Source organism: Acomys russatus, chromosome 21 (assembly GCF_903995435.1).
Source record: "Acomys russatus chromosome 21, mAcoRus1.1, whole genome shotgun sequence".
Classification (NCBI taxonomy): Eukaryota; Metazoa; Chordata; class Mammalia; order Rodentia; family Muridae; genus Acomys; species Acomys russatus.
In genome coordinates this window covers 21,759,253-21,776,416 of record NC_067157.1, presented here as the reverse complement: position 1 = coordinate 21,776,416, position 17,164 = coordinate 21,759,253, and the positions used below count along the sequence as shown (strand labels likewise).

Here is a 17,164-nt window from a genome sequence, read left to right as displayed (position 1 = left end):
AGAGGCAGAGACAGAGGTGGCCTAGTATAAAAGGGGTACAGTGCAGCTGGGAGCAGAAATAGGATTTTAACTCCATGCCTTCTCCTGTGGCAGTGGACAAAGCACTCCGCTACCCTCCTCTATGAAGAAGAGACCTAAAGTAGATGGTCTCCCACAGTCCTTTTTAGCAGGGAAAGTCTGCCGTTTACTGGGTTTCACACCTGGATATTTTTAAATTATTCTCTCATATATTACATTCCAACTACACTTTGCCCCTCCCCCACATTCATTCCCCCATCTCTCCTTGCCCCAGATCTACCTCCTCCTGTATCTCCTCAGAGAAGAGCAAACCTCCCAGGGACATCAACCAAATGCAGCATAACAAGCTATACTAAGATGTGTATACCATCACATCAAGGCTGCCCAAGGCAACCCAGGAGGACGACTAGGGTCCCACAAGCAGACCAAAAAGTTAGAGACAGCACCACCTCCACAAGAACCCCAAGCTACTCAGCCACAGCCTATGTGCAGAAGACCTAGGTCAGGTCCTTACAGGCTCCCTGATCTCGAAAAGCCCCCAAGAGTCCCAGTCAAGTGATTCTCACATGGGCCTTGAGTTAGACGGCTCAACACAAGTTTTGCACTCCCTCTATTTGGTCTGTACTTGCCAAACATAAGTATATCTCCTCAACCACACAGGGCCAGGCACACATACAGCTCCCTAGCTCCACATAGGACAGAGGGAGGCTGTAATACAAATCATAGAAATCAGAGACAGTTTTTTTTTAAGTGCCTAATTTCTACTCAGTTTGCTAAATTGGGATTTTAGGAGGAAGACATCTAGGACTACCCATTTGTTAAAACCCAAACCACAACATTTCTTTTAGTATTTATGACCATATTGTTTGAGAATCATCGTTAAAGGAAAAGGGGTCTTTCTCAAAGTCTGGCCCAGGGACCACTTTGCAGGGTAAGGATCTAAGACACTTGCTGAAAACAACAGGAAGTGTGGCCAAGAATCCATCCTGAAACAGTTTTTTTGTTGTTTGTTTTGTTTTGTTTTGTTTTGTTTTGTGTTTTGTGTGTGTGTGTGTGTGTGACTCCACAGACACTAACTTAGCTCATGAGACAGTTTATATATGTTTAGTAAGGAGGTCATCATTGGATAAAAGCACAAAGCTTATAAAATGACGTACAAAAGACAGGCTTGCTTAAATTCTATATAGTAGTACTATTCCATAATTTCATTTAGTTCCTGTTAAAAGCTGTGAAAGAAACACTGTAGTCTGCATTGTAATTTCAAAATGAATCATCATCAGAGAGTTTGGATAATTTTTTCAAGTTTGGAAAATTAATATGTGGATGGATTAAAGCCAAAAAGTAACATCCCATAGCTAGGAAATAGATCACACCACTACAGAATGTTTAAGAGTCAAATGCACTTTTATTTTTTCCTCTCTCTTTTTAATTTTTAAAAATTTATTCACTTAACAGCCCAATCATAGCCTCCCCCCACTTGTCTCCTCCTGATCCCACTCTTCCTCCCTCTTACCCCCCATGCCCCTCCCCTTAGTCCTCAGAGGCAGAGGAGGGAGCCCTTCTCTCCTAACAACGAACCCCAGCCTATCAAGTCTCATTAGGACTTCCTGCATCCTCTTCCTCTGTGTCCTGGTAAGCCACCCACCAGGGGGAAGTGATCAAAGAGCAGGCCACAGAGTCCCTGGAAGGGACAGCCCCTGTGCCCCTTCTGAATATACCTTTTAACTAAACAATTTGCTAGATCCTATCTGGTGAGGCAAGTTAACAATATGTCACATTCCACTGACTGGCTACATTGGCTACTCTGCAACAAGTGTTAAGTTCATCATAGTAGCCATAGATTAACCAAGATAAAATGAAGATTAACTACTAAGTAACTGACTTGAGAATCTCCTTGGACCCTAAAAAGATCCTAAGCAGTGATGTCACAACCCTCAGACACAGATGTTTACAGCTGTAAAATCCTGACATGTGCTGTACAAGCTTCCCAGGCAGTGAGGACTCTGGCTAGTGGCCTTGCTTTCTTGACCTCTCTTTACATCACGGTCCCTGGGACTGAAATCTTGAACTTAGTATATATTCACCCATGATTGGCGTTAGTGCTAAGTGAAACAAGTCTTATTAAACTCCCAGTTTTCTTTCAAGTAATAAGGGGTAAAAATGCTATCATTACAGATAACATTGTAGGGAAGGTTTCTATTTGTTTTTCCATCACCGGTTGCTCTAAATTTACCTAATAACACATCTGTCAAAATGCATGTTTACCTTAAACTCTTGACTAAGTAGAATAGGATGGGTCTGTCAGATTGCCAGATTATGAACTGACCCATTGAACATAATTATTAGGACACAGTAACATGAATTAAGGGCTGTGTTGAAACTGAACAGACCTTAGCCATATAAGAGGCAGCATGAGCCTTTAAAATTTGATTAAAATTGTTAAGCATGGAAAATACAAACCAAATGACTTTTTCTGTTTGTTTGTTTTTGTTATTCCAGACAAGGTTTCTCTGTGTAGCCTTGGCTTTCCTGGAACTCACTCTGTAGGCCACGCTGGCCTTGAACTCATGGTGATCTGCCTGTCTCTGCCTTCTGAGGGTGTGCTTGAATTAGAGGCATGAGGCATGTGCCACCACTGCCTTGCTAAGCCACATGGCTTTTAATAAACAAACATGCTCCCCTGACCTACCTGTATTCATGCTCTGTCCTTTTTCTCTTCCTTCTTACTTGTGTTATAAACCTTCTAAATTATGTGGATACAAGGCACCTCATTAGACCACTAAGTAACACATCAGTCTCATAAAATGTGTACACACAGATACACATAGGAGAAAAACACAATGAAAATTGCCTCAAGAAAAATGAATTGGCTAAAGAATAAATGCAATATTCATTGGTTGTACATACATGTGGTAAAGGATTTTTGATTGGTGTTTGGTTTCTTTCATAACAATTTGTGGCTATTTTTGAAAAGTGGTAGATCTTTACAATTTTCATGCCCATTCATATTTGTAACTATATTTGTCCAAACAAAGGAGTTATTTCTTTCCCAAAAATCAGTATCTAATTTCCTAAATACAGAAAAATAAAAGAATACTTACAGATCTCTGGTTAGAATATGCTGCTATGTCTAAAACAGGTGAGGGGTGAAGCTGTTGAACTTTCTTTTCTGAAAAATAGAAAAGGAGAGAAGAAAAACACTTTGAAGAACCAGGAAAAAGAACAATTAAGCTAAAAATCAAATTTGAATATTTTGGCTATGTTTTTTTTTTTTTTTAAAATGAGGTTCAACTAATAAATGTTATGATTTTCCTGGCTCTCTAAGGAAAATTAGAACCAATGAGTTAATGGCGATACTGTATGTAGAAAAGCCGAAAGGAATGTCCTCCCAACACCAGGTGTCCTGAAGACTATCAGCTACAAAATCTGGGGAGTAATTACTGCATTGGCACTAATCAAAGGCAAGCTAAGTAAAAAAAATAAATAAATAAATTCCTCTCATAGGCACAACCCGCCACAGACATCGGTTCTACTCACATTCACAGAAAGATCATGTAAGAAAATATTTGGTGCTCCTATATTTTCAAGAGGTTTTAGGTATGCATCACACATTTGAGACATGACCTTTCGTGTCTCGTGCTGGGTTGAATATGGAATGTCTCCTATAGGCATGCGCCTCTGCACCTTTGGTCCCTGGTTGTAGGTTGATATCTGGCTGTGAGGCCTATAGGAACTGGGACCTAGAGGAAGTAAGTAATTAGGAGTGGGCTTTAATGTTATCGTCTGGTCCCAGCAGCTCCATCTAGCTATCTCTTCTTTATTAACACATAAGAAACTGAATCATCAGCTCCCACTACCTCTGATGGCCCCAGCTGCCCTGTGTTTCTTGCTGTGATGAACTTTATCCCTCTAGCTGGTGACCCCAGTTAGACCCAAATAAGTCTTGCCACTCTTAAATTGTTGTTGTTTCAACCCAGCCAGAAATATAGCTGAAACTGAGCCATAGCAGCTGGGTGCCCATCACAGATATGGAAATCACAGATAAGAAACAGAACCATCTTCTTTCTAACTATGAAAACAAACTACCTGCAGTCAATTCCTCTTCAAAAATGGCCCCAGAATCTTGGCTTAAGCACCTGATACAGATAGGGCGGGAAGTGGGAGGAATGTGACTGGCCAATTGTTTACATTAGCCACTCAAAGCAAGTAACTATCCTTAGGTCCCAATTCACTGTGCCACTCACCCTTCCTAAACTATCAACAACCTCCTGAATTATATTCTTATATGCATGCTTGCTTCCTGAAGACGCGTTCTTTACCTACATATTGTGTGGAATCATTTGAAAGTAAATCCGCTCACGATCACCCCATGACTCGGGTTTCTAATCACTAGAGAATCAAGCTCAAACCCCTTTATTTGGTACAAGTTGTCCTGCAGAATTTAACTCCATTCTATGTTTGTCCTTGCTTTTCACTCAAATGCAGCGTGCTTCAATGCTAAAACTCTACTGTTATACTCAAGCAATGGGTTTCTATTTGCTTTTGTGGCTGCATCTGTTCATCTATTCTGGGTCAGCTTGAATGCCCCTTGCCAGAATTCTTTCACATCTCTTTCAGACTAGGTAGAGTGTTAACTACATCTAATTGTACTTATCCCAGGCATTATAACTTTCTTTTCAGTGATCACCTTTCTTCTCGTGCAAGTTTCAAGTTGTTGTTTTTTTTTTTTTTAATGTTTTAAGGGCATGAATGGTGACTCATTTTCCCTATCCCTAGCACAATATTTCACAGGTGTTGGGAGAAATGCAATAAATAATTGGTTGAATGTCAAGGCTCATGAAGTAATTTTCAGACTTGCAGCTGCCTGGCTGTATACTTTATCACCTTGTGAGAATCTTACAAATTGAAAGAGGACGTTTGTTAGCCTTGTTCCTGTACCCAACTTCTCATATGGTTTTTTATTGTTCCCCGCACTCAAGAACAGTTTTCCTTCTATTGAGTCTTATATTTTTCAACCAAATTTAAGAAGTGAGGAGAGGAAGAGAAAAACAAAGCAAGAAAGAGTCATATGGAAAGTAGCAAGAAGATAAAAATTCATAAACTTAACCATTTATATGCTATCTATAAACATCACTAAAAGTCCAAAATAAAGAAAAAATGTTCATAATCCACTTTCCCTTTTTAAACATTTGCATGTGGTCCTTGGCAAGGATCCAGAAGAAAGTGAAAACAGGAATTCACTGTTCAGTCGGTTCGATATAACTATGCATTGTTATATGTGCTTTCGCATGGTAATTAAAATCGCTATAATTTTACAACCTTTCCAGAATTAAATTAAATTTCAATGCTATAAAATTTTACCTGCTTCTGCCAATGACAGGACAAAAACCAGGAAATACAAAATAGAATAATTATTTTTCCTCTTGACTTCTTTTTGACTGTTATGCCCAAAATACTTATTCAGTGGACTTTGGAAATGGTGTTATACCCGTTATTTTGACTCTTCATATATCAAGATTCAGATCTACAGATAATATGATAAATACAAACAGTGAACGTTGAGACTGAGTGTATCTCTACTCATCCTTAATTATTAAACATCTTTTGCACAACAGTACAAGTATTCTGGAAAAGTTTTAAATGGGATTTTCATATTGCTGGTTTTTTTTTTAGTATTGACATACTACAAAATATGTATTGACATAACCTAGAGTAATCTAAGAGGGAGCTCTCAGTTAAGAGATTGTCCTAATGGGATTGTCCTGTGTTTTCTCTATGAGAAATTGCCTTGATTGCTAATAAATATGGAAAAGCCCAGCTCATTATAAGCAGCACTAGCCCTAGGCAGGTGGCCCTAGGTTATCTAAACATAAGTTTGAAAGAAAGCCAATGAACGTGTTCCTTCATAGTTTCTGCTTCAAAGTTCTATTAGAATTTCTGTGCTGACTCTTCCTTCAATAATAAAGTGTAACATATAAGCAAAATAAACTGTTTCATACTGGAATTACATTTACTTCCAAACTCACTTACCAGGAAAGAACAGAGGGGTGGACATCCTATTGGGACTCTAGATGAGAGAAGCATGGGAGAACGGGGAAATAGAAGGATCCAGAGAGTCCTAGAAACCTACAAGTAGAATATTATGAACAGCAGATCTGGGCCCAGGGGTCCTGCTCAAACTATGGCACCAGCCAAGGACAATATGTGCAGTAAAGTTCGAACCCCTACCCAGATCCAGCCAATGGACAGGACATTCTCCACAGTTGAGTGGAGAGTGGGGACTGACTTCCACATGAACTCTGGTGCTCCATTTTTGACCATGTCCCCTGGATGGGGAGGCCTGGTGGCACTCAGAGGAAGGATAGCAGGCTACCAAGAAGAGACTTGATACCCTATGTGCATATTCAGGGGAAGGAGGACCCCCTCAGTCACAGTCTAGTGGAGGGGAGTAAGGGGAAAATGGGAGGGAGGGAAGAATGGGAGGATACAAGGGATGGGATAACAATTTAGATGTAATATGAATAAATTAATAAAATATATTTTAAAAAATAATACTTTGATAGCTGAGAGATACAAGAAGGCCAAAGGGCAAGTGACCTCGCCAAGATGGATCTCATTTTTCATAAGAAAAATAAATCAAAATGAGAATGCGTCAGTGGAAATCCATCAAGTTAGAAACAACATCTTCAGAATTGGGATCTACCAGTGATCTTAACTAGCATATCACCCAGCCACTTTCAAACTGTTTTATTTCAAATAAAGTCATAAGCAAAAGACCACTATAAAGACAGACACATGTAGAATTTCTATGAATACCACAGGTCCGAGACTCTTATTTTCCTTCCTACTGCTGTTACTCTTTCCAAACCAGATTATAGTTAGAGAACTAAATGGCCATTTGCCATTATGGAAATCTGATCCACTAAAGCCAGGAACAAGAGCAACTACTTCACAGCTGAATGCAATAAAGTTGCTAAAAGCATTTGTTCTGAGTGTCCCCCCCATCCCTTTCTGCTCATCTTCCATACGATTGGCTTCCTGCATATCTTATTTTTTTCCAGAAAGGTCTAGATCTCATTTAATAAGTATATAAATAATGATATAAGACAAGGCAATTTTTGCCTCTAGAGTTAGCAAAATAGTAAACACATTTTATCTCTTTACTACTAAAATTATGACAGGTTGGTTACATAAGTTTCTGTCTCATAGCATCTAAAATTATGGATGGAAATTTCAAAAGATAATCTCAGTCAAAGGTGTGTCCTGATATAAAGATATTCATACATCAAGTTGTAGGATTGGGGATGGAAATAAGCTGTTTTGGAACAAATAATCAACTAGACATAGGGTAAGATTTGGTCTAAGCTTGTATTTTACTGTTTTACAATTTCCATGAGGTACTAAGTCTAATTATAGCTCCTTCATGAAGAAGTTTATAGCAAATAGTTGTTTAGCATATAAAAATATGAATGTTGGAATGTGTCAGATAAGTATCATTGAGCACTCTAAGGCAAATTAACCACTCCAACTGTACGAGCAAGCTTGAAAGGGCTGTTCATAGGATGTGTTTAGCCTCTCGATCATGACAACAGGGCAAACAACCATCAGAAGGGAGTTATGATGACAACCAAGCAGGTTCATTCATGGCTACACTTTTTACCCTCAACCCAAGGAATTAGCTTAGAACAATAAGTGGCACATTATGTGATACACAGGAGGCCTGAAATACATGCTTAGTTTATACACTAACCACATGAATAAATGCATTAATAAAGAATAAACACTCTAATAGGGCTGAGAATAGAGAGATTAAGATAATACTTATAGAGTCTTAGGGAGTTTATGCTTTAGACCACTAACAAAGTTTAACAAATTTTAATGTTAAATTAGTTTTTCCTTAAAAGAAATGGGTTGCTTAATGGTGAACAAACAGAAACATAAGCAAAAAGTTTCTAGACGTGATCTTAGTAATGAGCAATAAAAATCCACCAGAGGGTGAAAGTAGTAAAATTAGAATAATGAGAGATGACATGCTAGCCCCCTGTGAATAGTGATACCTTCCCCCTCCCCATTCCTCTAAATAACAGGAAAGTTTAACACAAAGACCATTTCTCTGCCTCCTGTGTTCTTAGGTGTGGTCATCCCAAGAGACGGTTTCATTGAACATGAGTTGTGAGAAGGAATTCTAACTTACTTCGACATTATACTCTGAAAGAAAGGAAAGTGGTCCCTTCCTCTTTCAAATGTCACTGAATCTGTGGGGGTGAGTCATTAATTACAACGTGGACAAAGACCGTTTGCTGAAGGTGGTACAAGATGGGAGGAGCCTCACTTGTGACCCTGTCTGGTCACTGTATGTCCCTGATCACCAAGTAGAAATGTCTGAAAGGAAAAACTAAGTTTACACTGTGTTTAAGTCACTGTTATTTTGAGGCTTTATTTTAAGTAACAAATATTTATGGTAAGGAAAATATTTACAACCTGGAAAATTGATGGGAAGTAGTCCTATGAGATACTGGGTGAGGTTAGCATGAGCTAAAACATGAAAACATGTTCTAGGTTCAACATCTAGGAAACTAGGGCAACAACAGAAGCAACAGAATGACAGAAGAGAGAGATGGAGAGGGATACTGAGATGATCAGGATTCAAATGGTAGAAGAGACAAGGGAGGGACCCAACAAATAACGGGAACCAGGAGTCTGGGACTCAGACAAAGGAGGAAATTAAAAATGGGCGATCAACAATTATAGCATTATGTAGTTTACAAATAAGAACAAAATGTCAGAATAAGATAACACGTACTTCCCAAAATTGAATAATGGTGATTTGCACACAAATCAGCAAGATGCATCAAAAACCAGCAAAGAAAAAAATACATAGGAGTATAAAATGACGAAGAACAGAATAATATGAATGCATGCGGGCAAAGACATTTAAAGGGATTTCATGTAGTCTATAGATGTTTAAAATCCACATAAATATCTGGTGAAAGATTAAAACAATCATTTCTTGAAATAGAAAAGCATTCATCAAGGCTCTGAGCAAACCAAGTTCAAGTTCAGGAATCCTAAGGGAGGAAGGACAAGGACTTGAGCATCCCTCCTTTTGAAAGAAACTCTCACAGTAGAGGAAGAAGGAGATGAGAGAATAAAAGGCAAAGGAAGCAGAGATGCTGTGGCTTTGATACCTGCTACTTCTAGGATGCTGCTTAACCCTGGAAATGGCACACTAAAGCAAGAGCCTCCTCCTCGGTTTTAATTGTTTCTACATCTTACATTTAAGCCTCAAAGCTAATAAAATAATACAAAGTTTGCAAGAAGCTGTCTCCTACAAGAAAAAGGCGATAGTTTGGGGATTTATGCCATTTGTGAGATGTGTTCCAGCTACTTGACAGTAACCAACATTCTTTTTTTTTTTAATTTTTTTTATTAATTTATTCTTGTTACATCTCAATGTTTATCCCATCCCTTGTATACTCCCATTCTTCCCTCCCTCCCATTTTCCCATTATTCCCCTCCCCTATGACTGTTCCTGAGGGGGATTACCTCCCCCTGTATCAAGGGTATCAAGTCTCTCCTTGGTAACCTGCTGTCCTTCCTCTGAGTGCCACCAGGTCTCCCCCTCCAAGTAGAACATTATGATAGGCAGATCTGAGCCCAGGGGTCCCGCTCAAACTAAGGCACCAGCCAAGGACAATACAGGCAGTAAACTTTAAACCCCTACCCAGATCTAGCCAATGGTCAGAACATTCTCCACAGTTGAGTGGAGAGTGGAATATGACTTTCTCACGTACTCTGGTGTAACCAACATTCTAAAGGATATTACACTGTCTCCAAGCCCCTTCTCTCTGCCCCTGGAGGAGGCCATCCAATGAAGACACGATTATTTTAAGAAGGAATCAGAGCAAAGATTTCTGTTTTTCTTTGTACTATGAACTTCAGACCAATCAAGTTTGTAAAGTTGTTTTCTTTCTTGCAAAACACACACTATAGCTGCTCATGGAACATTCAGGAAGATTCTAGGACTTTCCTTTAGAACCACTACTTTTCCATTGAAATTGTTCATGCTAAATCACTTTGTATGAGAAACCGATCTTCCTTTCCTTTGAAGAGAAATCTGGTGGTAATCTCTTCCTTGCTGCATAGCGACTGTATTATCCATGGTCTGTCTGTCTGCAGTGGTGGGAGTGCGGTTTTCATTGCAGCTTTTAGGCTCTAGTGCTCAGCTTGAGTTTTATAAATTCTTTATACACAATCATGTTTAGGATCCCACACCTTCTCTGCAGTGTTGGTTTATTTTTCTTTCTTTCTTTTTTTTTTTTTATACAATGATTGGACATTACTCATTCTTCTTCCAAGTGGATCCAGGGTGAGACAGCCCACCCCCTAAAATGATCTTTCCTGTATAAGTACATGCAGAACACTGGAGCAACAGGGGCTATTAAGGCATCAAGTAAGCTTGCGGGGGGGGGGGGGGGGCGGATGAGAGAATTTCTTTGTATGTTGAACTGCATAAAGGAAGGGTGTGCATGAGTGGAAGCTGCAGCATGTGGCAAGTGTGGACCCTGTGGTAGCTGTGTTCTTAAAGAGTTATACTATGATCTCCAAGCCACACAGATCAAACAGGGAAGTTCTTCTCCTGACCCCATGAGGTGTCATGTAAAAAACACAGCAGCCAAGCAGCAGGCTCACATGTGCTATGAGTTACTGCTTCTTAATGTTTGTCTGCAAGCTTCAGGAAATGTAGAAGTTTCCCCCCAGTATAGTCTGTGTAACATTCTGACTATAATTGGTTTGTAAATGCCACATGTCTGCTGGGTGGTATATAATAGCTTTTTATGACAGGATTTTATTTTGCCTTCAAAAGTCAACAAATCAAGTGGTCTATTACTAGTTACCTTTACAGATAAATAAAATAAAAATTAGGTAACATCTGGAATCATTTGATCCAGAGAAGAAAAAGACAAATATATTGGGTTAACTATTGGGTAACAAAATAATATCATGCATGATTATAAGCTGAATTGAGCTAAAATGATAAATATGCCCCCGATATTGTTGTATGCAAACTAACAGATTTACCCTCTGTACGTAAACATTCACATTCATAAAGAAAAGAATCAACAAGTATCTTAGATACAAAACAAACAGCTCGACTTTCTGGAAAGGAAGAAGGAAGGAAGGAAGAAATTGCTACTGCCTTGACTTTGCTGAGGCTATACATTTTGCCTCGCTGAATCTGTACATAAGACATAAGAAGGAACTAATAGTATCAGATGTCTGAGGGAACCTTCAGTTCTACAAGAGTCAGTGCCAAGCAGAAACAAGATTTGACTCCAGCACTACCTGGCACAAAGCCACACTGACCAGTGACAGAACAACTGACTAAGTCAACTATAGAAGCCACAGAACACAAATATGAGAAAAGCAGGACAGATGGAGTCTATTGTGGTGGCCATTTGGGATCCTTCTACTTAATGTTATATTAACTTTATATTTTAACACCAGATGCCCCATCCCTATGTTAGTGCCATCAGTAACCTGCTCAGAGGAAGCTGGTCTGTTCGGGAAAGGCATAGCAAGCAGTGTGTTCTAGGGTAGCTCAAGATGGCTAGTCACTGTGTGATCACTGAGTGCAAGCCTGACCCTTGACTTTTTGAAGCCATTTTTCTGTATCTACCTTACACTACACATTCCAAGCTTGCTTCAAATGTTTGACTTCTGTCCCCATGCTTCTGAGTGTACCACTCGGCGTATTCTGAATCATTTTTAAAGGGACTTTGGAAGACCGAATGCTAAGCATGGCCTTTTGGTGAGAATCAACCTTATTTGAAAAGTAAACTGAAGTTAAGACTTTTATTTAGTCCATCAGCAAAGCAACTTTATTTTCCATGCTTTTCTTCACTAAGCTGTATAGCCTAGCTTTGGTTTTTGTTTGGGGAATGGGGTATTTTTGTCATAATTTATTGTGGTTTTGGTGATTTTTTTTAAAAAATCATGTATATGAGCCCTAAGATCAAAAGCTTTCTGCTAGGGAGCTGTCTCAGTGGTTATGAGAACAGAATATACATGTCTCTTACAAAGAAGACAAATTCGACTCCCAGCACCTCCGTTGTGAGGTTCAGAGCTGGCCCTAAATTCCAGCCGTGGAGATCCAAATGTCCTCCACTAGGCTCCCAAAGCACTGCACTCATACACTGACACACGCATCCCTAATTAAAATATTTTTGACGAACAAAAATCTTATCTTTTCTAACCTATGATCTTTCTAGAACTGAAGAGAAGGTGACAGTAGTCCACTTCAGACAGCTGCACAGACTGCCATCACAGCTGTCACTATGTCTAAGGAATATTCTCAGCTACAGTTAAAAACCACGGATGTCATTACAGTCAAAATCTAGAAATTGACATGTTTTAATATACATTTTACAACGGTGTATTCTCCTTAGATCAAAGGTTACTAAACAAGCTAAATTCTAAACATTACACTAAATATATTTGCTTTTGAAAATGAATTAACTTACTTAGACATAGTTTACCTTAAGATATTAAATTAAATTTAAAGGCAAAAGGGATTTGGATAATATTTTTTGAGAGACAGAAAAAAAAAAAAAAAACCAACACAAATATACTTAACGTCTTTCTCCCCAAATTGATGACTACGTGTCTAATACATCTTGCTTGAATGTACACTTCCTATACCAGCACTGTATCCATGGCAGGGTTTATCTAGTTCTGAGAAAAACAGCAGCTGCAATGGTGACTCACTACAGAGAATCCCCAAGACTGCTGCTCCTACAGACAGCAGTGCTTTAATGTCATTCTTTCACTGTTGTAAGAGCTGTCACCATGTCCCCAGCCTGATGTCCTGACTGTGTCAATTGATATCCTCCTTTCATTGCAACACAGCAGAAGGAACAGGTTGAAATACCATCTTCTGGACCTTTAAACACCAGAATAACCACGCACTCACGAAAAGCCATCTATTTTGTAAAATAAATGATAAAGCATAACCCATTGCCACAGATGTTGAAGGGCTATGTGGTTTTCAGTTGAATGATCCTACCCACGCTCCACGTTTTTCTAAGGGGTTGTTCTCAGTCTACCATGCTCCAACTGTAACAGAAATATGAAATTTGTATCATGAGTGGACTGGTATCTCTCAAAATGATATATTAAAGTCATAACCCCTGGTATCTATGAATGTAATTGAACATGGAAGTAGTTATTTGCTGAATTAAGAAAGTCAATTAAGAAAAAGTCTTAGTGGAATATGGTGAGCCATTAAGTAAACATGACTGCTGCCTTTATAAAGAGAGGAAAAAGCACTTCATCTTATGGCCTGCAGGCATTAATTGATACCAGCTAATTGGTATCAACACAGAGACTGACACTCATAAGAGCAAAGGGGTATGTTAATAGCATTAGAATAGTATTCCCATGATGTTTTCCCAGGGAAATCAAGTGAGAAAGAGATGATACCGAAATGGCAAGAGACTGTCAGGAGCAAAGAACTGAGACACTGAACTCCTGCTCTGGACTGTCTTGGGGAAGCAGCAAGATTCAGATGCTAGAGTCAAGACATCTTTGAACAGCATTAACTCCACCACTGATGACCTCTGTGTCACTAAGAAAGTTAAACACCGTCTGTAACCTTGAGTTTATTCATAAGAACCACAAGACTGAAATTTTCACCAAATCCACACAGCAAGTACGCAGTAATACCTTGCAGTGTCACTACTTAGCTCAATGTTAGTCCAAACAGACCCTTTACTCATGGGAGATGTAACCACCCTTCCTTTTCTCTTTGAATTTTTGCTTTTTCTCTTTGAATCAGAAAGAAATGAGGCCAACTCTAAAACATACCCATAGCACTATACTATAACATTTATGTAATGTTTCACATGTCCAAAAGAAATTTCTAGTTATCCTATCCTAAATATTTTCTCCTAGAGAAAAGAATACTTTCTCCTAGAAAATAAGCTGCACATAATATTTCTCAACTCTTCTTAACAGTTCTTAGACAATCAAGTGTTTAAACTATAGTTGTTTACTTTAAAGAATGATAGATTTCAAAAAGATTTTAAGACCCAGAAATGGATGACTCCAAGGAAACTGTTTTCCAGACACATCAGGGTGAATGCACATATGGACTGACAGGCTGTAACAGCGTGGACAACCCCTGCATAAGCTCAAACCAGACAAAATCCCAGCACAGAGAAGGGGAAGTAAACATAAAATCCCATCTCTTGGGCTCTACTAAGTAAAAAGAAATAGAATAGAGTGTCACGGAGAGGTAATGGTGAAACTAGAATAGGAGTAGTAAATATGGAGGAATAATGGAACAGAAGGGTAAACATGGGAATATGAAGAGGGACAGCTAACACTAAAGATGGTTTGGAAAAAATTGGAAACCTACTACTGTAGACGTTTCCTAAAATATAAACATATATGAAAGGATTCTAAATGGAGTCACCAAATAATAGGGGAGACAGGAACCCAGCTAGACTTATGTCATCAAGTACAATGTCCAATGTCAAGAATGGGCTATATCATGTTAATTTATTGGCCAAAGTGGCCCTGTGGAACCACCCCCAAACATCACGGGCTCTCCAAAACCTGGTGGTAAGGCCCCATTTCTGAATGCACCATTTACTTATGTCATGAAAAACTGAGAAGAAGACCCAGTGTATAACTAAAGCCATCATCTATACCAGAGAGTATTCATGATAGTAGAAGGTACTCAGCATGCTACCAGAAAGGAAAAAAAATTTCTCCTAGATACAAATCCTTCGACCTACAACAGTGATCTGCCTGCCAGATATACTAATTAAAGAGTGGCCATTTGTATTTAGTTGAATTGAACGCACAATAGAACTCATACCTGACACCTGTTAAGTGACCAAGAACCTGAGACTAGATAGGCCATGGGTCTAGGAGAAAACCTATGACTATAAGCCTACTAAAAAAACATAGCAATACAATGACTCCTAATGACATACTGCTACATCCACAGATCCGTGCCTCAGTCAGCCTGCAGCAGAGCAGCTTCTTGGTATAGATAAAAATTAGCACAGAGACCCACAACTTTGAAATCTGCACAGAGTGAGAGACTTTAGAGTGCTCAGTCCGAATTGAGGTGTCTTTCTCAAACTCCTCCCACCAAGACTCAGGGATCTATGTGGAAGAGGCAGAAAGACTATAAGAGCCGAACATGATGAATGACTCCAGGGAAACAGTGTGTTTCGGATGCAACAGGATTGATGTACATATGAACTCACAGAAACTATGGCAACACTCATAAGATCTGAACAGGTTCAAGCCCGTCAAGGTCACAGCACTGAGAGGGGAGGTAGACACAGACAATCCTGCTAAACCAAGAAGCTATCTGCAATTGATACCCACTGTGAAAGGGAAAATCAGTTTTCTCTAACAGAGTATCACTATGTTTATCAACCACACACAAAGGCACACAGACACAGGCACACACACACACACACACACACACACACACACACACACACACTCACTCAAAGAGAGAGATAAAGAAGATGAAGTTGGGTGGGTAGGGATGTGCAAAGAGGATAAAGGGAGGGGAAAGAATGAGGTCAAATTATTTGATATTCTCAAGCAATAAATTAAAAAAAAAACATAAGAAAATGAATGATGAGATTTCAAACAATTCATTTCATTTCATCAGTTTGGCCTGAGGTGAAGATCAAATCTCCTATATATTATCCTTTCCAGCTTGTGTCATCATCATAATTGACAGAAATGTTAGTGTCAAATGTAGTTCTGCCAACGTGTACTAAAATTAAACATGAATAGAGACTGTTCAAGCTTCAAATAGATCTATTTAAGAAATGGAGACTATGCAGGGTGGTTTTGTGTCAACTTAACACACAGACTAGATGTATTTGAAAGGAGGAAGCCTTAATTGAGAAAATGCTTCCATAAGATGCTACTGTAGGACATTTTCTTAAGTAGTGATTTGTGGGAGATGGTCCATCCCATTGTGGATGCTGTCCCCCCTGGGCTAGTGGTCCTGCATTCTATAAGAAAACAGGTTGAATCCCACATAAGCAACTTAACAACATATCTGGAAGCCCTAGAAAAGAAAGAAGCAGAATCACCCAAGAGGAGTAGACGTCTGGAAATAATCAAACTCAGGGCTGAAATCAATAAATTAGAAACAAAAAGAACAATTCAAAGAATCAACAAAACCAGGAGCTGGTCTTTTGAGAAAATCAACAAAATAGACAAACCATTAGCCAAACTAACTAAAAGGCAGAGGGATAGTATCCAAATCAACAAAATCAGAAATGAAAAGGGAGTCATAACAACAGACATCGAAGAAACACAAAGAATCATAAGATCCTACTGCAATAGCATATATGCCACAAAATTTGAAAATCTAAGGGAAATGGACATTTTTCTTGATCGATTCCACTTGCCAAAATTGAATCAAGATAAGATAAACAAATTAAATAGGCCTATTTCTCCTATAGAAATAGAAGCAATCATTGATAGTCTCCCAACCAAAAAAAGCCCAGGGCCAGATGGTTTCAGTGCAGAATTCTATCAGACCTTCAAAGAGGAGCTAATACCGATACTCTTCAAGCTACTCCAAAAGATAGAATTGGATGGAACATTACCAAATTTTTTCTATGAGGCCACAGTCACGTTGATACCTAAACCTCAAAAAGACCCAACAAAAAAAAGAGAACTTTAGACCAATTTCTCTTATGAACATAGATGCAAAGATACTCAATAAAATACTCGCAAAACGAATACAAGAACATATCAAAGATATCGTTCATCATGACCAGGTAGGCTTCATTCCAGGCATGCAGGGATGGTTTAATATATGGGAATCCATCAATGTAATCCACCATATAAACAAACTAAAGAAAAAAACCCACATGATCATCTCTTTAGATGCAGAAAAAGCATTTGACAAAATCCAACACCCATTCATGTTTAAAGTATTGGAGAGATCGGGGATACAAGGCACATTCCTAAACATAATAAAGGCTATATACAACAAGCCAATAGCCAAAATCAAAGTAAATGGAGAGATACTCAAGGAAATTCCTCTAAAATCAGGGACCAGACAAGACTGCCCATTCCTCCCTCCCTCCCATTT

At 38.9% G+C, this 17,164-nt stretch overlaps 1 protein-coding gene across 2 annotated transcripts in view; it reads right to left on the bottom strand.

Moving 5' to 3' along the window:
- Positions 1–17,164, bottom strand: part of Pkib (cAMP-dependent protein kinase inhibitor beta) — an 80,473-nt gene that overhangs the window by 39,041 nt on the left and 24,268 nt on the right. For both annotated transcript variants that reach the window (XM_051164406.1, XM_051164407.1), the window contains exon 2: positions 3,120–3,187. The gene's annotated coding sequence lies outside the window, so the exon portion shown is untranslated. The remainder of the gene's footprint in view (positions 1–3,119; positions 3,188–17,164) is intronic.